Genomic DNA, 25798 nt, shown 5'->3' on the forward strand with positions numbered 1-25798 from the left:
ATTTGACAGATTTCCTTAAAGATAAGAACAATGCTCTTCATCTTGAATCCCAGGACCAAGCCTAAGCCTGGCACACAGTAGACTCTCAATAGCTACTTGCTAACTGAATTGAAAGCAGGTCAGAGAACTGCCCAGGGATCATCTGCTCCTGGGTGGTGTATCAATTAGAGCTCTTGCGGATGCAAGTGACAGAAATCTCCACTCCGACTGTCTTTGTTGTCTTACATGATTGAAAAGTCTATGTGTTGTTCTAGCTTCAGGAATTGCTGGATTCAGCTGTCCAGTCAATGTCACCAAGACGTTGTTTTTAATTTCTCTACCTTTCTACTGTGCTGGCTCCATGTGAAGAGATTCTGTCCTCATAGCAGAGACAGCTGATAAGCCTATCTTCCAGTTTCCAGTTGAGAAAATGTCAGCGACCCCGATAGTTCAAACAGAGGGTAGAGTTTACTCCTATTGCCCCTAACTGGCCAGTCTGGGGTCATGTGCCCAACTCTGAACTAATAATTGTTGACCTGCAGATAGGATGCATTGATTGGCTCAGGTTTGAAGGTATGCTAAAGCATGGAACTGAGATTGGGGTGGAGTTGGCTTCACCCCAAGCAAGGGGCTGAAAGTGAAAGTTACTTAAGGCAACAGCAGGGTATTATTTGTACTGTGAAAGGAATAAAGAGTCCACAGTTATGAAAGAAGAGCCTCGAGGCAAGTTGATTCCAGTGCTCCTTTATTTACCAAAGTAGACATTTTAGGGACCATGGGTCTCAAGAGAAATTCATGTTCTTAACATCTGTGTTGATTTTGTTTTTTCCTTGCTTTGGTAATTTCCAGGTACTCTGTAAAATGGGGTTTATTCTTGTTAGAGTTATAGGTATTATAACCTATATAAGTCCATTGGAGAACTGTAAGTTGACTGGAGAGACAGGTGAGAGATAGTTGAGAGATACAAAATCCTACTGTTGCTTGATAAGGCCCTGGTATCTTTCCTGGCTTGAAAACTTACTCCAGAAAAGTGAGAGAATTACTAAACCCCAAATCTCTTTCTGGTGAAATGGGGCACACTGAATAGAGACATTTGGTGTCCCTTGGAAGAACAAGTCTTTAGTATCAGGGACCGTCAGTTTGAGGGCACCTCACAAGTAGCTCCTTCTGTACAAATTCATTCATGCAAAACTTCTGAGTGCCTACTATTCCCACTGGGACTCTGTTAGGTGTAGGAGAGAGAGGGGTAAACTAAACAGACTTTAGGGAACTTACATTACAGTGGGGGAGAGAGCCCATAACCACACGCAAATAAGATAACTTCACACCGGAATAAATGCTGAGAATAGGTTTGAGTAATATGAATGAGAGAGACTAGGTGAGAGTGAGTTATTTTAAATAGATGTTTTCTCTGACGAGGGACATTAGAGCTGGTGCCTGGATGATGAGAATGTGCCAATCATGTAGATAACTACTTAGGACTTCCCAAGAAGACAGAGAACTTAGCTGTCTGGCGAATGTAGAGTAGACCCTTGCCCCTCAAAGCAGGGTCTCAGACCAGCAGCATCAGAATCACCTGGGAGTCTGTTAGAAGTGCAGAATCCCAGATCCCACCCCAGACCTACTGAGTCAGAATCCACATTGAACAAAATGTCCCAGGTGACTTGTAGGCATGGTAAACTTTGAAAAATGCTGGACCCTCCACCTTTTCTGCAGCTCACTGGGAAGGTATAAATCCTGCTGAGGCTGGGAGCAGGGAATGTTGTTGTCAGCAGTCACTAGAAAGACAACATGGTAGTATCTAATGCTGTTTGCTCCAGCAGAAGACCATGGGTTTTTCACGTGTTAGGGTCCAAGAGATTTTCTAGGTTAGTCCCCTTGCTTTACAGGAGACTGAATTTCTTTGAGAAGGGGTGACCTGCTCAGGGTGGGCTCCTTTGGGACAGAGTCAGGACTAGGATCTAGGAGTCTCTTCTCTCTGGGCCACCTTTCAAATATTGACAGGACAGATTGGAGTGAGTATGGAGGAGGGAATAATAAGGTGATTGGGAAATAATTTCACATGAAGCACTGGAAACGTTTGGTCTTGGTTTTCCATTCTGTGAGGCTGAAATAAGAAAACATATGTGAGAATCAGGTTCACTTACAGGGAAGCAAATTTCTGCTCAAGGCTATGAGCACTTCTAAGATTTAGAGCCAAACAACAATGAAAGCGCCTGATGCAGGCGGTAAGTATTCACAGTAGCCCCTCTCAAGTAGTCAGTCACTGGTAGGGAGCTTGGCTGGATCAGGTTTCCCAAAAGATAGTCCTTTGCATCTTCACATTTTTGAGGGTCATATCCTATATAAGTATTTTAAATTGATATAAAATACGTGTGTAATCTGTGTAAAGTGCACTAATCTTAATTTTACAGTGGATGAATCCTCACATAAGTCTATACCTTTGTTATTTACCATTCAGATCAAAATACAGAACTTGCCCAGCACCTGCCCTGCTCCTTCCCAGCCAATAATGCTTCTCCCTCTAGGTAACCACTGTTCTTACTTCGATTACTATCAATTTGCACGTTTTTGAACTTACGTGAAGTATAAGTACATATATACTTTATATATAATGTAAATTTTTAACTTAAATTTTTTCTTTAAGTAGATTCATTTTTTACAGCTTATCTAAGAAATAACATCAATGAAAGTCTTTTGATGTGAAAGGCATTTTCCTCCAATACACATTAAAATAAACGCACAACTATCAAAATGAGTTTATTCGTGTATTAACAGACCACATTTTGCTTTTCAAAAGCCACCAGATGATTCCTGAGGTCCTTGCAACTTGCAAATTGTCTGATTGTGCGCTGATAGAGAAGCCAAAAGTTTATGGAACGCCCTGTCACAATCCTGATGCCACCATAGATCCATCCATCCATCCATCCATCCATCCATCCATCCATCCGTCCAACTAAAACACTTGTTGAATACCTAGCAACGACTCTCTCAGGCACTGGACACAGAAAAGACCCCACTTCCTGATTTCAAGTGGAGGGAAACAGAAGAGTAAATCATTTCCGTATGTGTTACGGTAAGTGCTACAGCTCAGGTAAGCACCCTTACACAGAGGAAGGGCGGCTTCCGGAGTCAGGGCGCAGAGGAGAGGGTGGGTGAGCATTTCACTCGGCACCTCTACCAGCCACCCGACTTTGATCACTTTGCCGCAGCGCTGCAGCTGCGGTCAACCTCAGCCTTCCTTAGCAACCCGAGGGGGCCGCCCAGGTGTCTTCCTATTGGTCTCACGGAGCTTGATGGGCAGCTCTGCTGTGCAACCCCGGCTCGCGGCCCCCGGCTCCGCGCTTACTTACAGGAGAGCTCGTAGGCGTTAGAGCCCTTCCTGGGTGCCCCGCCCATCCCAGAGTAGCTTGTGGCGCATGCGCGGGCTGGTTGGGGCTGTGTGCAGGGCCAGCAGGGAGCTGGAGACGCCGTGGTGAATCTCCTAGGCTCCGCCGAGGTCGCCGCGCCCGCTCCTCGCCTCTGCCGCCGCAGTTTAAAGCCGTTGCCACCACCGCCGCCTCTGCCGCTGGAGGAGCGGCAGCCTATTGTCTTTCTCCGCGGCGAAGGTGCGGAGCTGCTCCGGCTCGGCCCGCGGGGGAGCCCCGGGCGCCTCACGGTGAGAGCGCAACTTAGTTGGCGGAGTTGGGGGAAGTTTTGTGATTTGAGGGGGGGTCGCGGTTGGGGAGCGCGGGCCCCTCCCCCTGCGGCCGGTCCTCCGGGCGGGGACCGGAGCGGGGATCCGGGGCTGCGGGGGCTGGGCGAGGTAGCGCGGGCGCGCGGGCGGGGATGAATGGGCGGCGCGGGAGCGCCCCCCGGCTCTGCGGCCCCCGCCTCCCTCCGCGGCCCCCTTCACGCATTGTCTGCCCCGGGGCCGCGGCGCGCCTTGCCGCTCCCGCAGCCCAACTTCGGGGCCGCCTCCACTCCCGGAGTGGGGGGCACGGCCGCCCCGCAAGGCCGCTATTCCCCTCTCAGGTGCCTGGACCCCCGGCCTTGCCCGGTCAGTTCCTATGGGAGCGGGGGCCGCGGTAGCCCCCAGGAGCTGTGGCTGCTCCACGGGTCCCTCCCGTCCGGGAGTCGGCGAACAAGTGCTGCGGCCGCGAGGGAGCGGCTCTCGGGGGCCGGCGCGAGCGGTAAACACGCCGGGCCTTACCCGCCTTAGGGGGGCGCTCTCGGCGGCTGTTCCCGGGGGCGCGGCCGGGGCACCCGCGCTGGTCGGAGACGTGCAGTCCGAGGGGACCCGCTTTGGGACCGTGCCACGGCCTCAGCTCTGTCGAGTTCAAATGCAGCCATACTTTGAGACCAAACCAAACTTTTATTTGGTAAATATGTCTTACTGAACCCCTCTCCCTCCCTCCTTTTTCCCCCCAAAGTCAACCAATATGTTAAGATTTTAAAATAAATGTGGGGGAAATCCCCAAGAGTTTTTCTATCAGAAAAAAGGATTGGCTTTTTGTTTTTTGTTTTTTTTAACTAGTTCTTACAGCAAAATGATTCCGTCACATTTAAGTTTCTAGATCTTACTGTGAACTCAGGAGTTAACAATGTAAGTTGGATTGAGCAGTATTTTGGTGTTCGTCCTAGCTTTTACACTCCTCAGTGAAGTTATTTTGAGAGTTTGTTGCCCCAGGCATATAGAACTAAAGGAAAAAGCATTGTGCCTTTTTTTCTTATTTAACAGCCCTCCCCACCGCCCCAGTTTTATTTTCATAAGTAACTTTATTTTTTTAAACCGTTGGATTGCCCAGATCAGGATAAATGCTGGCAGTTTTGGAAAGATCATTGTTTGCACGTTTGTAAAGGAGTTGTGATCAGCTGAGATAATTCATTGTTACAGTCCTGTAGGCTTTCGCGGTCTCTAGGGGATTTGCAGACTGCAAGAAGTGCAAGCCTTGTTGTCAAGCTTTGGGTGCATTGGTTCTGCTGAATTCAGTTCATTTGGCTTATGATGTGAGAATGATTCTGTTTAAATCCCCCCAGTGGAACAAGCCTAAATGTCTGTCAAATTGCGTGGTGGAACAAAATGACCAGAACGTGTTCCTATCTGTTGTATATCCCTTTGCCATCTGCTAAATTAACAAGAAAATTTTGAGAAATATGGTGTGGGTCAATATGCGTTGATTGGTTTCTTATGCTAAGTGAGTTATGTGAAGTGTTGCCCAGGTTTTCCTGGTTAGGTTGGCCTAATTTTGCTTTGAAAAAGCAACTTACTTCACCTGAGAAAGCTAAAGAACTATGTCCTGACGGCATAAGCTTGTATTTTTAAAGTACAACAACAAGGTCACTTTTAGGAATCATAATCCTTGCTCTTAGGGCTTTCCTTCCTGGTTGTGTGACTGTGTGTACCTGTGTGGGGGGCGGTTGTGGGGAGGGATGGTGACAGAGTTTGGAAGGCGTTGTCAGGGAGAGACAAAATGTAAACAAACACTACTTAGAACATGTGACAAGTAGGCCAGTTGCTTTCCCTCTCTGATAGCATGTTATACATACTTTTGTTTTAGGATTTCTCACACTTCATTTTTTTTGCCTGACTAATAGTAACTTCATATGTAGTATAAATGGACTCCTCTTCTAGCCTCTTAACTCCCTGAGGGCTGTGATGGGTCTTAGCTTTGTGCCTCTGTGCCAGGAAGGAGTCTTAACACAGCTCAGGTGCTCAGGATGCATTTGAATTGGGTGAAGTGCTTGGTAGTTCACCGTAGTGTGGTACCCAGAGAACCACTAACTCTGGGGACTTGTTAAACATGATAGCTCACTTGCAGATCTGTGATGAAATTTAGTGTACTTTATAAGGATTTCTAACCTTTCTTTTTAACCTGTTAATTACTTCTTGAAAAGAATTCAGGTTTTAAATAGTGTGCTATGGATTTCAGAAAGTGGTTCTAATTGAGAAAATTTCTCCCTTTTTTGGTGAAATGATTAAGACTGATGGACAAATCCATTCACTCCTCTGCCTGTTCATACCTCTGTTGTGAAATGGGGAGGTAGCACAGTTTAGAAGAATGTACATTTTTTAGAATTAGGTAAATTTGAGTTCAAATTCCCACTCTTCCATTGACTAGTTGGGTAGCCTTGAGCAGGTCACATCCCCTCAGAGCTTCAGTTTCCTACTGTGTAAGGTATAGTAACATACTTTACCGCATTCTGAAGCTACACATGAAACTATGTGATGTACTTCATAGTGTGCCAGACATTAAGTAGGTGCCTATTACCTGGTAGCTGTAATGACAATAGTTTGGATAATTTTTGTATGAGTTAAGAAAGCATTTTAAAAAGTCTGATGCTTCTGAGAACAGTGGTTTAGCTGTTTGTTTCGTAAAGGGGGAATGCTTCTGAGAATTGAGAGTCTTAAATGCAGTTTTTTAAAAGTGCGGGTTGAGGGCTTCCCTGGTGGCGCAGTGGTTGAGGGTCCGCCTGCCAATGCAGGGGACACGGGGTTCGTGCCCCGGTCTGGGAAGATCCCACATGCCGCGGAGCGGCTGGGCCCGTAACCTATGGCCGCTGAGCCTGAGCGTCTGGAGCCGGTGCTCCGCAATGGGAGAGGCCACAGCAGTGAGAGGCCCGCGTATCGAGGGAAAAAAAAAAAAAAAAAAAAAGTGCAGGTTCAACTGAATGTTAATAGAAACAGCAGTTTTATCTTCTCGGTCAGTTCTTAGTCTATGAGTGGGCTTTGCAGAGTGTCTCTGTAGGATAGAACTCTATGCATTTATAGTGTTTAGGAAATGTTAGAGATGGGTTGTTTTCAACATTTGTAATAGGATATCTGAGTTATTTAGTTTCAGCTTTTCTTCCTTATTTTACCTTAATTTTGAAAAATAACAGGCATGGATTATGACTGCGTTTCTCAAACTTGATTAAGATGGGACTGGACTGTGGGTTAATATAGCAGTAGTACAATTTAGAGACTTGAGCAAATCATTTACTTCACCTTCAGGTTAACACTTTTGAAGGTGCCACCATTTGCGGAAGGAAACAGTGATTTGAATCAGTGATACCCTCAGCCATAAAAAGAAATGAAACTGAGTTATTTGTAATGAGGTGGATAGACCTGGAGTCTGTCATACAGAGTGAAGTAAGTCAGAAGGAGAAAATACCGTATGCTAACACATATATATGGAATCTAAGAAAAAAAAATGTCATGAAGAGATTAGTGGTAGGACGGGAATAAAACATAGACCTACTAGAGCATGGACTTGAGGATATGGGGAGGGGGAAGGGTAAGCTGTGACGATGTGAGAGAGTGGCAGGGACATATACACACTACCAAATGTAAATTAGATAGCTAGTGGGAAGCTGCCGCATAGCACAGGGAGTTCACCTCTGCTCTGTGACCACCTAGAGGGGTGGGATAGGGAGGGTGGGAGGGAGGGTGATGCAAGAGGGAAGAGATATGGGAACATATGTATGTGTATAACTGATTCACTTTGTTGTAAAGGAGAAACTAACACACTATTGTAAAACAGTTATACTCAAATAAAGATGTTAAAAAAAAATAAATCAGTGATACAGGCTTTGTTTAGAATATTCAGAATACCAAGTGGAATGAATACATTCTAGAAATATTAACCTGTCATGGACATTTCTGTATATTGAATCTCATCTTTCCATTTGTCTTCTTATAAAATAAGGGCAAAAACTTAACCATGAAGGATTATAGTAAACCTTTAAAAATTATATTTTACCAGACTCACAGATTGAGGAAAAAAACAAAATTGACAAAGCTAGATGAACACACTTGGACTTTTGATAATCCCCTCTTTTAAAGTTAACATTGAAGTGTGCTTGAATAAACTTGGTTATTACTGATGGGGACAGGCATCCACTTGGAAGCAGTGCTCCCAAGTCACTGTCGGGCAGTCTTACCCCACTGTAAGTGGGGGGAGAGGAGGAAGCTGTTCGTGGAAGGAAGTTTGTTTCATTCATATGTCTTCACATTTATGGTCTTGTGGTCCACCTCTCGGTTGATTGGGACATATAAGTAGAAGATGGGTAGATAACCCATTTTTGTCAGTCCTTGCTCAGAGAATGGACCAGTAGACCTGATACTGAGATACTGTGATTGTTATGAATACTTGTGTGGGACAGTGGTGTGTTTTCCTTTTTTACCTCTTCAGAGCTGTGTTCAGAGGGAGGGGAAGGTATGGATATCGGCGTGTGTGAGGTGAGTATTGGGATGGGGAGAAGGAGATGTTGTGAGGGGTTTACCATTTGTGTCACTCTGTAGGCTCTTCTATTAGAAATCGGCCCTTTTGATGTTTATTATTTATTTTGGCTGTGCTGGGTCTTAGTTGTGGCATGCGGACTCTAGTTGCGGCATGTATGTGGGATCTAGTTCCCCGACCAGGGATCGAACCTGGGCCCCCTGCATTGGGAGTGCAGAGTCTTACCTGCTGGACCAACAGGGAAGTCCCAGAAATCAGTCCTTTTGAATTTTCACTTATGATCCTATCTTAAGCCCATATTCTGCCACAAAAATAGTCTTTACCACCTCAAAAGGCTAGATTTTCCTGAATGGTTAGGAATTAAGTATGTCACACTGTAATGAGTTAGTCTTTAGACAGCCAAAGACGTCAAGCAAGAGAACAGCACCTAGGAGTTATGTGGAGTTCCACAAACCCAAGATAACTCTCTGATGGTGATGTCTACTGAAGGCATATGATACGGGGCCACATGGCTGACTTCACATCCAAACTTCACCAATTATTGGCAGTGTGTCCTTGAGCAGGCCACTTCATCTGTCTCAGACTTAGTATCCTTACTTATAAAATAAGAACAAATTTGATATTGTCATCCTACCTACTACCACTACTGTCATGAGAAACGCTCGAGATAAAGCACTATACAGATGCTTTGTCATTTTGTAGTTTTGCTGGTTGGCTACTATTTTGGATAAAATTCAAATCCTAGTCTATAAAAGGAGAAAACATCCAACTAATTTTATTGGTTTTTCTTTATAAATATTATACCATTTCTATTGCCATTCTCCTTACTTGGGAAAACATATACTTCTTACTTTTGGCTCTTCTTAGATTTCCTTTTATAACATATTTGTCATGGAGTATTTTTCTAAACTCAGTGCTTGCTGTGAGACCCAAGTTACTCTGAAATCACAGGAACTGACATTGGATGCCAGTGCTTGAAGTCAGGTGAAACCACAGTAAACAGTGAACAAAGAATGTCAGAATGTTTCAAGGAGTACAAAAGAAGCTAGTGTAGTTGTCTGATCTTTACTGACTCATTTTCTTAAATTATTTTTTAAAAAATTAAAAAATAATCAGGGAGTGTGCCTCTTATGTGCCAGATGTTATACTATGTGTCTTACATGCATTTATTTCTTTTTGAAACCAACCTATGAAGCAGGAATTATTAACCCGTTTTAAGGGGAGGAAACACCCTCAAAGGTGATTTGACAGTGGTCACATAGTTGTTAAATTTTTGGTGCTAAAATTTGATCTCAGATTATTCTGTCTCCAAAAGGGCATGCTTTTCACATCATTGATGCTGTCACCTGAAAAGAGTACATTTTAAAACAAATCAGGTTTACTGAGTTATTGTTTATATGATAAAATGCACCTATTTTAAGTATATGGAGTTTGATGAGTTTTGACAAATGTATCCATGCATGTAATTTAACGACACAATCAAGGTATAGAATGTTTCTGTCACTCCAGAAAGTTCCCTTATGCTGCTTTCCAGACAGTTCTGCCTTCAGCCCTCACCCTGCTGCCTACCTTGCCATAGGCAACCACTACTCTCCTCGCTATCACTAGAGTTTTGTCTGCAAACTATGGCCCTCAGGCCAATCTGGCCTACTGCCTTTTTTTTTTTTTTTTTTTTACTTTATAACAAAGTGAATCAGCTGTACATATACATATATCCCCATATCTCCTCCCTCTTGAATCTCTCTCTCACCCTCCCTATCCCACCCCTCTAGGTGGTCACAAAGCACTGAGCTGATCTCCCTGTGCTATGCGACTGCTTCCCACTAGCTAGCTATTTTACATTTGGTAGTGTATATATGTCCATGCCATTCTCTCACTTAGTCCCAGCTTACCATTCCCCCTCCTCGTGTCCTCAAGTCCATTCTCCACGTCTGTGTCTTTATTCCTGTCCTGCCCCTAGGTTCTTCAGAACCATCTTTTTCTTAGATTCCATATATATGTGTTAGCATACGGTATTTGTTTTTTCTCTTTCTGACTTCATTCTGTATGACAGACTCTAGGTCCATCCACCTCACTATAAATAACTCAGTTTCGTTTCTTTTTATGGCTGAGTAATATTCCATTGTATATATGTGCCACATCTTCTATATCCATTCATCTGTCGATGGACATTTAGGTTGCTTCCATGTCCTGGCTATTGTAACATTTTTTTTTAAATAAATAAAGTTTTATTGGGACACAGCAGTGCTCCTTTGTTTACATATTGTCTGTGACTGCTTTGGTGCTACACTGACAGAACAGTTACAAGACACCCTGTGGTCCACAAAGCAGAAAGCATTTACTATCTCACTTTTTATAGAAAAAGTTTGCTAATCCTTGTTCTACATAACCAAATATAATAATATCTAAAAAATGAACAATTCTATAGAATTATTCAGTGCATATTCAACTTTCCCTATTTGTCCTCCAAATATCTTTTTATAGTTGATTAAAATTTTTTTAAAAAAGGATAATATTCCATTGTGTGTGTGTATTCAGCACTTGGGTTATTTCCATTTCTTGGCTTTGGTAAATAGTGCTGCTATGAACATCGGGGTGCATGTATCTTTTTGAATTGGAGTTTTAAACTTTTTGAATTAGAGTTGTTCGCTTTCTTATTATTGCCCCATCTGAGAGTGCAAAGACTTGCCCCAGTGTTTTCTCCTAGAATTTTTATAATTCAGGTTTTTTTTGTTTTTAGTTTTACTTCTTTTCCAATTTGTATTCCTTTTGTTTGTTTTTCTTCTCTGATTGCCGTGGCTAGGACTTCCAAAAATATGTTGAATAATAGTGCCGAGAGTGGACATCCTTGTCTTTTTCCTGATCTTAGAGGAAATGCCTTCAGTTTTTCACCATTGAGAATGATGTTTGCTGTGGGTTTATTGTATATGGCCTTTATTATGTTGAGGTAGGTTCCCTCTGTACCCACTTCCTGGAGAGTTTTTATCATAAATGGATGTTGAATTTTGTCAAAAGCTTTTACTGCATCTATTGAGATGATCATATGGTTTTTATTCTTCAATTTGTTAATATGGTGTATCACATGGATTGATTTGCATATATTGAAGAATCCTTGCATCCCTGGGATAAATCCCACTTGATCATGGTGTATGATCTTTTTAATGTGTTGTTGGATTTTGTTTGCTATTATTTTGTTAAGGATTTTTGCATCTGTATTCATCAGTGATACTGATCTTTAATTTTCTTTTTTTGTAGTACCTTTGTCTGGTTTTGATATTAGGGTGATGGTGGCCTCATAAAATGAGTTTGGAAATGTTCCTTCCTCTGCAATTGTTTGGAAGAGTTTGAGAAGGATGGGTGTTAGCTCTTCTCTAAATGTTTGATAGAATTCACCTGTGAAGCCATCTGGTCCTGGACTTTTGTTTGTTGGAAGATTTTTAATCACAGTTTCAATTTCAGTGATTGTGATTGATCTGTTCATACTTTCTGTTTCTTCCTGGTTCAGTCTTGGAAGGTTATACATTTCTAAGAATTTGTCCATTTCTTCCAGGTTGTCCATTTTATTGGCACAGAGTTGCTTGTAGTAATCTCTCATGATCCTTTTTATTTCTGTGGTGTCTGTTGTAACTTCTCCTTTTTCATTTCTAATTTTATTGATTTGAGTCCTCTTTCTCTTTTTCTTGATGAATCTGGCTAATGGTTTTCAATTTTATCTTCCCAAAGAACCAGCTTTTAGTTTTATTGATCTTTGTTTCTATTTCATTTATTTCTGCTCTGATCTTTATGATTTCTTTCCTTCTACGAACTTTGGGTTTTGTTGATTCTTCTTTCTCTGGTTCCTTTAGGTGTAAGGTTAGATTGTTTATTTGAGATTTTTCTTTTTTCTTGAGGTAGGCTTGTACTGCTATAAACTTCCCTCTTAGAATTGCTTTTGCTGCATCCCATAGGTTTTGGATCATCGTGTTTTCATTGTCATTTGTCTCTAGGCATTTTTTGATTTTTTCAGTGATCCCTTGGTTATTTAGCACTGTATTGTTTAACCTCCATATGTTTGTGTTTTTAAAATTTTCCCCCCCTGTAATTGATTTCTAATCTCATAGTGTTGTGGTCAGAAAAGATGTTTGATATGATTTCAGTTTTCTTAAATTTACTGATTTGTGACCCAAGATGTGATCTATCCTGGAGAATGTTCTGTGCTCACTTGAGAAGAAAGTGTAATCTGCTGTTTCGGGATGGAATGTCCTATAAATATCAATTAAATCTATCTGGTCTATTGTGTCATTTAAAGCTTCTGTTTCCTTATTAATTTTCTGATTGGATGCTCTGTCCATTGGTGTAAGTGAGGTGTTAGAAGTCCCCCACTATTGTTGTGTTACTGTTGATTTCCTCTTTTATAGCTGTTAACAGTTGCCTTACGTATTGAGGTGCTCCTATGTTGGGTGCATATATGTTTGTAATTGCTATATCTTCTTGGATTGATTCCTTGATCATTGTGTAGTGTCCTTCCTTGTCTCTTGTAACATTCTTTATTTTAAAGTCTTTTATCTGATATGAGTATTGCTACTCCAGCTTTCTTTTGATTTCCATTCACATGGAATATCTTTTTCCATCCCCTCACTTTCAGTCTGAATGTGTCCCTAGGTCTGAAGTGGGTCTTTTATAGACACATAAAGATGGGTCTTGTTTTTGTATCCATTCAGTGAGCCTGTGTCTTTTACTTGGAGCATTTAATCCATTCACGTTTAAGGTAATTATCAATATGTATATTCCTATTACCATTTTCTTAATTGTTATGGGTTTGTTTTTGTAGGTACTTTTCTTCTCATGTTTTCCTCTTAGAAAAGTTCCTTTACCATTTGTTGTAGAGCTGGTTTGGTGGTGCTAAATTGTCTTAGCTTTTGCTTATCTGTAAAGCTTTTGATTTCTTCATCGAATCTGAATGAGATCCTTGCCACACAGTAATCTTGGTTGTAGGTTCTTCCCTTTCATCACTTTAAGTATATCATGCCACTCTTTTCTGGCTTGTAGAGTTTCTGTTGAGAAATCAGCTGTTAACCTTATGGGAGTTCCCTTGTATGTTATTTGTCATTTTTCCCTTGTTGCTTTCAGTAAGTTTTCATTGTATTTAAGTTTTGTCATTTTGATTACTGTGTGTCTCAGTGTGTTTCTCCTTGTGTTTATCCTGCCTGGGACTCTCTGCGCTTCCTGGTGTTGGGTGGCTGTTTCCTTTCCCATGTTAGGGAAGTTTTTGACTATAATCTCTTCAAATATTTTCTTGGGTCCTTTCTCTCTCTCCCCGTTCTGGGACCCCTATAATGCTAATGTTGGTGCATTTAATGTCATCCTAGAGGTCTCTTAGGCTGTCTTCATTACTTTTTATTCTTTTTTCTTTATTCTGTTCTGCGACAGTGAGTTCCACTATTCTGTCGTTCTTCAGCCTCTGTTATTCTGCTATTGGTTCCTTCTAGTGTATTTTTCATTTCAGTTATTGTATCGTTCATCTCTGTTTGTTCTTTAATTCTTGTAGATGTTTGTTCTTTAATTCTTACAGGTCTTTGTTAAACGTTTCTTGCATCTTTTTGATCTTTGCCTCCATTCTTTTTCTGAGGTCCTGTGTCATCTTCAGTATCATTATTCTGAATTGTTTTTCTGGAAGTTTGCCTATCTCCATTTCATTTAGTTGTTTTTCTGGGGTTTTATCTTGTTCTTTCATCTGGTACATAGCTGTCTGCCTTTTCATCTGTCTGTCGTTTTGTGAATGTGGTTTTTGTTCCACAGGATGCAGGATCGTAGTTCTTCTGCTGTCTGCCCTCTGCTATAATTCAGAATTTTACATTTAGGTTTATGAATCACTTTGAGTTATTTTTTCTAATGACGCAAAGTGTAGATTGAGATTTATTTTTTTTTCATATGGGTGTTTCGTTGTGCGAGCAGTGTTTTTTGAAAAGACATCTTTCTCTATTGAATTAGCTTTGTACCTTCGCTGAAAGCCAGTTGATCATATATGTGTGGATCTGTTTCTGGATTCTGTATTCTGTTCCATTGATCTGTGTCTTTCAATTTTCCATTACCACACTGTTGATTACTGTAGCTTTATTCTAAGTCTTGAGATCAGTTAGTATGAGTTCCCTAATAGTGTTATTTTTCAGAATTGTTTTTGAGTATTATATAGTTGCTTTGCTTTTCCAAGGACATTTTATTTATTTTAATTTTTTTATTAATTAATTAATTTCTATTTTTTGGCTGCATCACGTGGCTTGTGGGATCCTAGTTCCCCGACCAGGGGTCGAACCCAGGCTCTTGGCAGTGAAAGCACAGAGTCCTAACCGCTGGACCACCAGGAAATTCCCTCAGGTACATTTTAAAATCAGCTTGCTGATATATATAAAAAATTCTGCTGAGATTTTTGATTGGCATTTCATTGAATCTGTAAATTACTTAGGGGAGAATTGACAGCTTAATGATATTGAGCCATGAACATGTTATATTTATTTACTTAGACCTTTTTTGACGTTTTTATTAGTGTTTTGTAGTTTTTAATAAATGGATCTTGCACGTATTTTGTAAGATTAATATGTATTTCATGCTTTCTGGTGCTTTTGTAAATGATGCTTTTAAAATTTCAATTTCCAGTTGTCCATTGCTAGTATGTAGAAGTAGGATTGAATTTTGTATGCTGACTTGGTGTCTTACAACCTTGCTAAACTCACTTGGAATCTTCTTTATAGACAGTAATGTCATTGGCCAATACAGGAAGTTTGATTTCTTCCTTTGTAGTCTGTATGTTTTTTATTTCTTTTTCTTGCTTTATTGAACTGGCTAGGACCCCCAGTATGATGTTGAAGAGGAGTTTTAAAAGTGGACATCTTTTCCTGATGTTAGGGGGCAAACATTTGTGTTTCACCATTAACATGATGTTCTTTATAGTTTGTTTGTTTGTTTTTGTAGTAGTAAAGATGTCCTTTATCAAGTTGAAAAGTTCTGTTTCTAGTTTGCTGAGAGTTTCTGTCATGAATGGATACTGAATGTTGTCACAGGCTTCTGCATGTATTGAGATGATCATATGTTTTTTCTTCTTTACTTTGTAGATATGGTGAATTGCACAGATTTTTGAATGTTGAACTAGCCTTGTATTCCTTTGATAATCCTCAGTTGGTCATGATGTATTTAAAAAAAAAAATCTCTTTATTATTTATTTATTTTGGCTGCACCAGGTCTTAATTGCGGCATGTGGGCTTCTTAGTTGTGGCGTGCATGTGGGATCTAGTTCCCCAGCCAAGGATCGAACCCAGACCCCCTGGACTAGGAGTGTGGAGTCTTACCCACTGGACCACCAGGGAAGTCCGCATCATGATGTATGTTTATATATTGTTGTATTCAATTTGCTACTGTCTCTTTTTTATTTCTTCCATTTGTCTGTTTATGTTCATTAAAAAAAATTCTTGGTCATATGTGTAATACTCAAATAATAGTTGTTAAAGTCCTCCTTGTTCATTAATTCCATTGTTTCTTTCTCTGGGCTGATTTTTTTTTATTTTTTTTTAATTTTTATTTATTTATTTATTTTTTGCTGTATGTGGGCCTCTCACTGTTGTGGCCTCTCCCGTTGCGGAGCACAGGCTCCGACGCGCAGGCCCAGCGGCCATGGCTCACGGGCTTAGTTGCTCCGCGGCATGTGGGATCTTCCCGGACCAGGGCACGAACCCGTGTCTCCTGCATCGGCAGGCTGATTCTCAACCACTGCGCCACCAGGGAAGCCCCTGATTTTTTTTTTTTTTCCCGTCTTGGGTCACATCTTCTTGTAATTTCTTGTTAGATCCTAGAAATGGTGAATTTTAAGTTGTTGATTGCTGTTGATTGGTCTAAGATAGACCAACTGTAACTCTTGTTCTTTTACTCTAAGGCTTGTTTTACGCCATTACTAAGGCCTGAAGCCTTTGTAGTTTCCATTGAAGAATGAGATGTTCTCTGCTCTGGGTGGTCAGAATATGAATGTCTGCCAGCCCTTTGTGAGCTCTGGGGTAACATAGCATATAGTTCTTGGGTCATTCTTTGCCTACCTTTGTAGATTTTTTTACAATATGCACACATGGCCTATTATTCAGTATGAGACTCAAGCAGGCCTCTGTGCTGATTTATGGAGATCCTTCTTCTTGCAACTCCCTCCTTTCTAGTACTCTGCAGCTTTTAGGTTCCTGATCCTTCTCATACTCTTTGACTTCTTAGCTTGAGAAAACCACCATGGTCTGGGCTCCTCATTGCAGGTGGTCTAGCATGTGACTCCAGGCTGAGAAAGCTGGTGCACTTGTGGGGTTCATCTCATCTCTTCCCTTTGCTAGGGACTATGGTCCTGTGCTCCTGGTTGTCCAGTAGCTAAAAGATGTTGCCTCATATATTTTGTCCATTTTTCTGGTTGTTGGGGGTGTGTGGCAGGATAAGTCTAGATCCAGTTACTCCATCATGGTTGGAAACTGAAATCCCTTGGCAGAGTATACTTTATTGATGGTGCTCGAAGTCTCGTTATAAGATTCAAGTCTTTGTGGGTGTAAATATCAAAGAAATGTTTGTTAAATGTCTACTGCCTGTAGCTAGCCCCTACTCTGTAGGTAATACAGAAAAAGTAGATATCTTCTAGTTGAAGAGGTATGTACATAGTACATACACGAGATTAATCAAAGATATGAAATGCTCTAGTGATGAGCAGAAAGAGAAAGATCACTGTGGTCTGATATTTTCTTATAGAAATGCTTTCTTTTACATTTTTATTTCTTAACCTGTATTTATAATTCCCTTTTATGGCACAGGATGAAGTGGGTCAGTGGGTAGAGTATTGGCTCTTTCATATGCATTTGGTGACTTATTTGCTGTGTGGCTTTAGGTAAATTTTTTGTCTCTGAAACTCAGTTTTCTCATTTGTAAAATGGGCATGTGACATACCTTGTAGGGTTGTTTGTTATTCAACACATATTTGGGTGCTCTCTGTACGTCAGGCACTGTTCTAGGTGATGAGAGTTCAGTGACAAAACGTAGTTGTGCCATTAAAAGGGCTGACATTTTAGTGAGAGAAGCAGAACACAAACAGGTAAAAAACAACTCTGGTGATGTTTGGTTGTGATAACTGTAGGAAGAATATGAAGATTATTAGCAAAAATTGGGGAGGTCAAACAATACCTTTCTGAGGAGATGAGATTTGAGAGAGACCTGAAGGAAGTGAAGAGAGCAAACCACCTGAAGGTCTCTGGATGTTCCAAGTCGAAGGAGCATCAAGGGCAAAGAGCTTGAGGTGGGAGTATGAACAGGGAGGCTAAGGATGGGACGAGAAAGGAGAATAATAGATAATGTATATGTACATAGAGGCTTGGTCAAATAGGCTTTTAAGTAAGATGGGAAGCAGCTGAAGGATTTGAGCAAGGAACGACAAGAGCTGATTTAGGTTTTGAAAGTTTCACTCTGAGTGTAGGGAGCAGGAGGTGGAAACAGAGACTAGTTAAGAGTTTTACACTAATTCAGTGTAGAGAATATGGTGGCTTGGGTTAGGTTGTGGCAGTGAAAGTCTGAGAAGGTTGGAATCTATGTTCCTGTGAAGATAGAACTGATAGGATTACTTACGGATTGGGAAAAGGTGTTGAGCAAAGAAGGCGATCAAGGATGATTCCTAGGTGTTATGGACAGCTGAGTGAATGGTGGTGTGGTTTCCTGAGTGGAAGAAGTGAAGTGGTTTTGTGTCAAGGAAGAAGTTGATTTCACTTCTGGACATGATAAGTTTGAGATCTGTGAGACTTAAGTGAAGATACCAGTAAGCATTTGGATATGCTGACCTGGAGTTGAGGGCTGAAGGCTGGACTGGATTTACAAAGTAGAGAACTGTAGCTTGAGAAGGGAGGGTGGGGGTTATTGTGGGAATTAGGGATATCTAAAGCTCTTGGCACATAGTAGGGCAACATGGCGTGGCAGCTAGTAATAATAATGACAGTGGTAAAATACAACAGCAATGACAACAGCTGGGTATGACTAAGGGCTAGATATGAAAGAAGCAAGATGGTAGTGACCAAAAACAGCACCTTGTGTCAGTGTTAGTTAGGACTCCAAAACTGCTGAAAACTTTTCTCCTCTGAGCACGATAAAAGTAACATCAGTGAAAACTGTTGTACATTTTCAGTCTCTATATCAGTGATCTTTAAATGTGGTTCAGGGGTGTCATTACATAGTGTACACACAGTACACAAGATAGTTTGGGAGGAGGCTGTTCCAAAGTGTTAACTGTAGTTTCCTTTGAGGAGTGAGATGGTGGTAGAGTGTCTTTTGATCTTCTAAATACTTTGCAATGTATATATTTTTCTTTAATCTCTCTTTCTTTTTTAAATAAAGAGAGTTAATACCTTTGGAGCATCTACTCAGTTGGTGAGCCTCTGGGCTGATGAGTTTCATTTGTTTGTGGTTGCTAGCACTACAGATGGGTCTTTGACTATGGTCTTTTGTCTTGAAAATTTGAGCCCTTGATCACAGGGGGGAATGGGGGAAAGAGTATGGTGGTTTTGATATGAGTTCACAACAGCTCCTGGGAAAATTGTTAGCACATGTGCTCCCCACCAAGCAGGCTGGTTGTGACACCGCTTTGTTCAAAGGGGATGTTATGTTGCATTTGCATTGGGGTGGGCAGATCACTTCAGATAAATTGAGTCGAGCATGACCTTTTTTTTTTTTTTTTCCTCTAAATCTGAGTTATAACTATCTGCACTAACTTGGATTTTTAGAAGTATTCTTTTTCCCAGGTGATAACTGCCAAAGGTGACAGGGACTTTCTGCAGATTTGACATTTTCTGTAATTTATGAGTCACTTCTTTTTTTAAAAAAAGTTTATTTATTTAAATTTATTTATTTTTGGCTGTGTTGGGTCTTCGTTTCTGTACGAGGGCTTTCTCTAGTTGTGGCGAGCGGGGGCCACTCTTCATCGTGGTGCACAGGCCTCTCACTATCGCGGTCTCTCTTGTTGTGGAGCACAGGCTCCAGACGCGCAGGCTCACTAGTTGTGGCTCATGGGCCCAGTTGCTCCGCGGCATGTGGGATCTTCCCAGGCCAGGGCTCGAACCCGTGTCCCCTGCATTGGCAGGCAGACTCTCAACCACTGTGCCACCAGGGAAGCCCTATGAGTCACTTCTGAAAACACACTTAATATAATTTGAAGTGGTGTCTGTCATTTAATCCATCTACCTAGTGTTGCCAGTTGAGTTCTGCCCTGTTTAAAGTCATTGTTTTTCTGGATTTGGAGAAGAGAGATCCATTGTGGCATTACATGGGAATCATTTCTGTTAACCTTTTATAATCTAGAAGAAAGTGGTTTTTTGCCTCTTGGATACTTTGTGCACAGAGAGGCTGGGCTCTGAATACAAAGGAACTCTGGATGTGGCCTTGGAGTTCGGGAGTTATTTAGGGGGAAAACGTGGCAACGAGAGTTTGAGAAGTAGAGTTCTAATTGTTCATTTGGTCACATGAAACCTTGAGGTCTGGCTGAGGTGCTTTCTCTGTTTGAGGATTAAGGATGCATATGGGTCAGTGGACAGGAATGACCAAAGCTTTTGCCTGGGCCCTCCTGCTAAAAGAGTGCGGTATGCTTAGAGCATAGGACAGTGTGCATTTAAAGGAGTTTTTCACTCTAGAGAGATCTGTTGCTCAAGATCAGGCCGTTTCCCAAAAGGTGTTTTCTAAAAAGTGAAGTCACTAAAGGGAAGAAGAAACTTTTACTGGTTGTCTACCTGTGTATTGTGTGTTCATTTACATTTTCTCAATTCTTTACAATAATCCTGTAAGATTGGTATTATCCTCCAGGCTTTTTTGTTGAGAAAAGTATGGTTCAGAGATTTTACTTTGCCTCTCTCAGGTTAATGGACTATAATTTTCATCCAGGACTCTGACTATAAACCTACTCTAGTTTTATTATATATGCCATAAGTCACATTTTTTATTCACTCTGATATAATTATATCCAACATAGCTTAAAATTCCAGCTTGTTCTTGTAAATCAAAATCATTGTGGTCTGCCTTTAAAGTTTTCCTAGAATTCCTAAAAACATGCTGGGCTTCCATGTTCGTGCCTTGAAAGTAGCAGAAACTTGCTGGAAGAATTGTATTTTACTTCAGATGCAGGGGCTTTGTGGATCAACATTAATAATTAACATTTATGTACTTTTTCACATCTTTAAAGTGTTTTACAAACAGTTAATTAGTTCATGTTTAACCTATATTGGAAGTTGAAAAACCAGTTTTTTAGGTTCATTTTAGCAGTACTGAAATGTTAAGGGCGTAAGGAATAATTCTTCAATAAGAAAAATGTAGGTAGGAACCGTGCAACATTAAACATCTCTACTCTGTCCCCTAGCTTTGTGCCCAGCTTAGCTCACAGCAGGCATGTTTTTTTGGTGTACACATCTTGTGCTTAATGCAAGGGAATGGAATTATGTGGACTGAAAGACACGGGGTTCAAAGACTTGGATGATTCAGTGGACTGTATTGCAACTTTCTTTTCTGTAGTTCCTTAAACTAAATGTGAATGGTCCTTAATTTCTGTGGGGTTTTGACAGACGGGAAGTGATTGGCACAGAGACTTTGGCAAGTGAACAGAGTCGTTATACACGCTAATTTCTGGGAAAAATATTTTCTTTTTCACTCCTGGCTTAGGAGATAATAACTCTGTAACTGAATACTTTGCTAGTTTCCTCACTTGTCACCTGACTCCATCTCCTCTCCCCGCCGCCCGCCCAGTAAAATGGCTTTTACTTGGCAAGGTTGTGTAGTTGGAAAAAGATTTGGTAGGAGACAGTAGTCTCAGTTCAGCTGTGTTTCTGTCACCTAAGTAGGTGTGTGACCTTGAGCAGGTTACTGCTCTTCTGCCCTTGAGTACTTTTGTTCTGTGAAATAATGTGTTAAACTCACCTTTCATTGGGTCCTTAGAGGGCTGGCTGGAGGAGGATATAAAATGGAATCGAGGATATTTTCACATCAGTGAAGATTCTTCAAAGTTGCAGTGACTTCTTCCTTCCTACTTTGGTTGGAATAATTTATTTTCTTACTGTTTTTGCCAGCCACATTGCTGTACTTTAAACATCTTTTTTCCTCTAATACAGAGCAATAAATAGAACCCTTTGATAAATATTGTGTCTAGGTAATTTCCTAAGACAGGACATGCAAGTTCCTTTTCATCATTGCTTATAGCCCTGTCATTCAGAGGAATCTGTTCATGAATCGTTGCCTAGGTGACCTTGCCAGAGAAACCTTACTATGTGATGGCAGAAAGGAGGAGTCTGAGAGCTTGGCATGTATATTTAATAACATTTTTATTATGAATGGGAATCTGTTCTTTTTATGGGCCCTGAATTTTTTCCTCTGTCAAATTGTGTTGTTTTTCATATCTTTCTGTTTTTTTCCACTGCCCTTTTCCTTCACTTCGTGAAAATCTGAAAACAAGTGAGATGAATTGGCTTTTGAACCTTTTTGTAACATTAAATACACCCAGGTTTAAGTTTTTCATTCTGTTTTACCAAGGTTTTTGGTAACTTGGAAGGAATGTTTGTTATACAGCTGAACCTTGAATACTAATACACTATGTGAACTTTGAATAATTGAGATTAACTTAGTTAAATATTTAAAGCCACTGTTTTATTTTAGAGGATGTCTATAGGTAACATATTTACTTTTTTGAAAAAGACTTCTTTGGGCCAAGTTTTATATAAATTAGACAAAATAGAAGTTTTGGAAACATGTAGCTGGTTATAGCAGTATCATAAGCTACAGAAATAAATGGATTTTTCTGAGATACTGTGCCAGCAACTAGGATAAATGATTGTTTTCCCTATTTAGGTTAGGTATCTTGGGTTATACTATTTTCAGTCACCTTTTTAATTTTTCCATGTTGTCTTTGCCCACTGTTCGTTTCCCCTCTCCCAGTTAATTCAATAGGATTCATTTGTCACATTGCTCACTGACTAGGTAGGGACAAAGTAAACCCACATGTCTGTATTTCCTCCTAGATAATAAGGTCCTGGAGGACAGATTTTATCTGCTTTGTTCATTGCTGTATTCCCAGCATGTGGTATTGTGTGTGGCACATAGCAAAGCAGTTAGTTACTACTCAGGAAATATTTGGATTGATTGATGAATGAATTTGTGATACACCTGTATATAAATAATATATGCGTATGATTACTGTTAATAAATCTATTTTTTGAGGATAAATGAACAACATTTAATTTTTTTCTCCCAGCATCAATTGTAGTTTGATTTTGGTGAGTTAAATCATCCCTTTTTGGGGAAGAGAAGGCACCATGTTAAATGCAAGATTGGCCAGTGTTGACCAAGTCTGGCAGTAAAATTTGTTCAGCTCTTCCCTGGTTTGTGCTTGGGCAGTGTAGGTCTCTGTCTATAACTTTATATTTTAACCTGTTCAGCAGCTTCATCACTGACATATTGGTGTGGCTCACATATGGCCGTAGGTGTGGCTTGCCTGCCTAATTTTTAAAAAATGTAATTTAAAAACATATTCGAAATAGAACAGTAGAATTGATCCCTATATACCCATTACTCAGATTTTGGACAATTAGTGAGATTTTGCTATTCTCTGCAACATCATTTTTTAAATAACAGTTGTATTGTGATATAATCCATATAGAATAAAATTTACCTGTCTCACTTTAATATGTTTATTATAGTTGTTTTGAAAGTTACTACGAGGCTGTTATTTTCTTAATAGTGAATTTAAAATGGTATTTTTACTCCATGTTTAATACTGTAAACCATGAAATGTCTCTGTAAATAATGGCATGATGTGTTTCCAGGATATGGAACAGACAACTGTAACTCAAAGCAAATGAGTGCTGAGTAGCCTTTTTTTCCTTTCAATAGAATCATTACAGAAATAGGACCATAAACCTTCTATTAAGCACTTTTGTATGAAATCTGAGGTTTCTGTCAAATTAGACATGGAAAATTAAACAGAGCTGCACAAGTTACTGATCTTTGCAGTTTTTGAGTTCACTCTTATGTTAGGCTTATTTTTTTTTCCTTCTTTGGATGACTTTCTCTTAAATACTAGTACAAGAATGTTATGATTTAGACAAAATTATTACTGGTTTCATGTCAGTAGTTTTTTTACCCCCCCACCATAGAATTTAATGATTCTTTTTTTCTTTTGAGAATCTATTTTTCTTCCTAAACTGTATTCCTGTTTATTTTGATTGTTGTGAAGGAAATACTTTTCAGGTAATTGAATACCTTCATAAATTTAGTACTTCCTTAAGAATTCATTTAATGATGTATGTAAAAATAGTGTTGATTTTTCTCATGCTTCTTAATTCAAACCATCATCTTAAAAGCTTTCATTTGAAGCCTCAAGAACAATTGATCCACTGTTTTTCATAGCCCGTATTTGTATACATTATGTCCTAAGCTCATGAATTCTCTGAAATACCACACTTTTTCCCTGCTCTGTGGTAAAGTACTGTTTGAGTTGCTTTGCCAAAAGTGCTGTGGGTGTCTAAAGATTACCACTTTAATAGTTAGCTCTCTAGGATGTGTGCCTGTAAATGGAGAATTTTCTTTCCTGAGTCTAAATAAAAGCAATGGTTTAACTGTGAGAGATCTCAGGACCCAAATACTAAAGGAAACTCAGAGAAAAAAATTATATCTTTTCTCTCCCTTCAGCCTTCATGCCTGTTGAAATCTACAGGGCCATGTTCCTTAATACAACAGCTGTCATTTTTTAAGAGCCTCTGTTGAACTAGGTATCTTATGTTTAATCAGTTCTCACCTCTGCAAGGTGATTTTATGATTTTGCCAAAGAAGGAGATTGAGGTGCAAGGAGGTAATTAATTAATTGTATACTTAATCAGCAAACATTTAAGGCCACTGCTAGGTGCTGGGGATCCAGGGCTGAACAAAAATAAGACATGGTCACTGCCCTTAAAGTGCTCATGATTATGTCTCTTGATTAATATGTGATAGCAACAATAATAATAGTAACAACTGCAGTCATTTAGTACTGCTTTCCATGTGCCAAGCTTACTTCTATGTGTTCTGTATACCTTTAGTTCATTTTAATCCTCACAACTCTTTAAGAGATGGGGTCTGTTACACATACTTCATGGTTAAGGAGACTGAGGCTCGGAGAGGCTAGATGACTTGCTCAGCATGTCGCAGCATGTGGCAGAGTTGGGACTTGAATACGAGTCTCTGACTTTAGGACCCAAGCTCTTTATACATCAAGAACATTTCTAGCAAGAGTTGAAATAAGTAATTATGTGAAAGGAACATCCACCGTGAACTGTGATTTTGGCAGAACTTTGTGTAACTTTGACTTTGCCAGTAAATTTATTTTTATAGTTAATTTTCTGCTATATAATCTCCTATTCTGGAAATCGTCAGAGAGTTTTCATGATTCTTGAGAGATATTTTTTGTTTTATTTTTATTAACAGCAGTAATGTACAGTCCCTCCAGAAATTCAGGAATTAGACATTAACAAAAAGTACACATATGAATAAATGACACTACCTGGAAAATTTTCATGGTACAACTGATGTTTTTCTTTCCAGACTAAATTTGTAGAGGGAGTGTGTGTGTGCATTTATATATACCATATGTGATCATATTTTATATGCTCTTGAATATAAACAGGTTATAAAACAAATTTCATGACTATACTTTTACACGATATCAAGTAACCTATGTAATCATTTTAATGGCTATATAGTATTTCATTGTATGGATTTAGATTTACCCTTAGATCACTCATTACCTTTTCAAATTAAAAAAAATTTTTTTTTTTTTATTTTTTGGGCATGCTGTGCAACTTGTGGGATCTTAGTTCCCCGACCAGGTATTGAACCTGTGCCCTTGGCAGTGAAAGCCTGGAGCCCTAACCACTGGACCTCCAGGGAATTCCCTCATTTCCTTCTTTTTTTTTTTTTTTTAAAATTTATTTATTTTAACTTATTTATTTTTGGCTGCGTTGTATCTCCGTTGCTGCGCGTGGGCTTTCTCTAGTTGCGTCGAGTGGGGGCTACTCTTCATTGCTGTGTGCAGGCTTCTCATTGTGGTGGCTTCTCTTGTTGTGGAGCACGGGCTCTAGGCACGCGGGTTTCAGTAGTTGTGTTGCGTGGACTCCAGTAGTTGTGGCTCGCGGGCTCTAGAGCGGAGGCTCAGTAGTTGTGGCACACCGGCTTAGTTGCTGTGCGGCATGTGGGATCTTCCCAGATCAGGGCTTGAAAGATCCCAGACCAGAGCTCGAACCCATGTCCCCTGCATTGGCAGGCAGATTCTTAACCACTACGCCACCAGGGGAGTTGCCCTCATTACCTTCTTATTTGAATATTTAGGTGGTATTTCTTTTCTTTCCTTCCTTCCCTCCCTTCCTCCTGTTGTAAGCACTGCTGTGATGAACAGCCATGTACATAATCTTTGTATTCTTATTTTTCTTCACAGAAATGGAATTGCTAGGGCAAAGGCTATATGCTTCAACAGCTTTTAATAGATACTGTCGAGTTGTCTACAGAAAGCTTATATCATTTACACTCCCACTGGCAGAGTATGTGTGCCTGTTTATCGTTTATTTTTCTTTTTTTTTTTTTTT

The 25798-nt window shown here is 40.1% G+C and overlaps 1 protein-coding gene across 14 annotated transcripts in view; it reads left to right on the forward strand.

Moving 5' to 3' along the window:
• Positions 1-3360: 3360 nt before the first annotated feature.
• Positions 3361-25798, forward strand: part of AKAP13 (A-kinase anchoring protein 13) — a 346588-nt gene continuing 324150 nt past the window's right edge. For 12 of the 14 annotated variants that reach the window (XM_059058814.2, XM_059058815.2, XM_059058817.2 and 9 more), the window contains exon 1: positions 3361-3637. The gene's annotated coding sequence lies outside the window, so the exon portion shown is untranslated. The remainder of the gene's footprint in view (positions 3638-25798) is intronic. The other 2 variants (XM_059058813.2, XM_067029582.1) reach the window with 2 other exon arrangements.

This window comes from Kogia breviceps, chromosome 3 (assembly GCF_026419965.1).
Source record: "Kogia breviceps isolate mKogBre1 chromosome 3, mKogBre1 haplotype 1, whole genome shotgun sequence".
Classification (NCBI taxonomy): Eukaryota; Metazoa; Chordata; class Mammalia; order Artiodactyla; family Physeteridae; genus Kogia; species Kogia breviceps.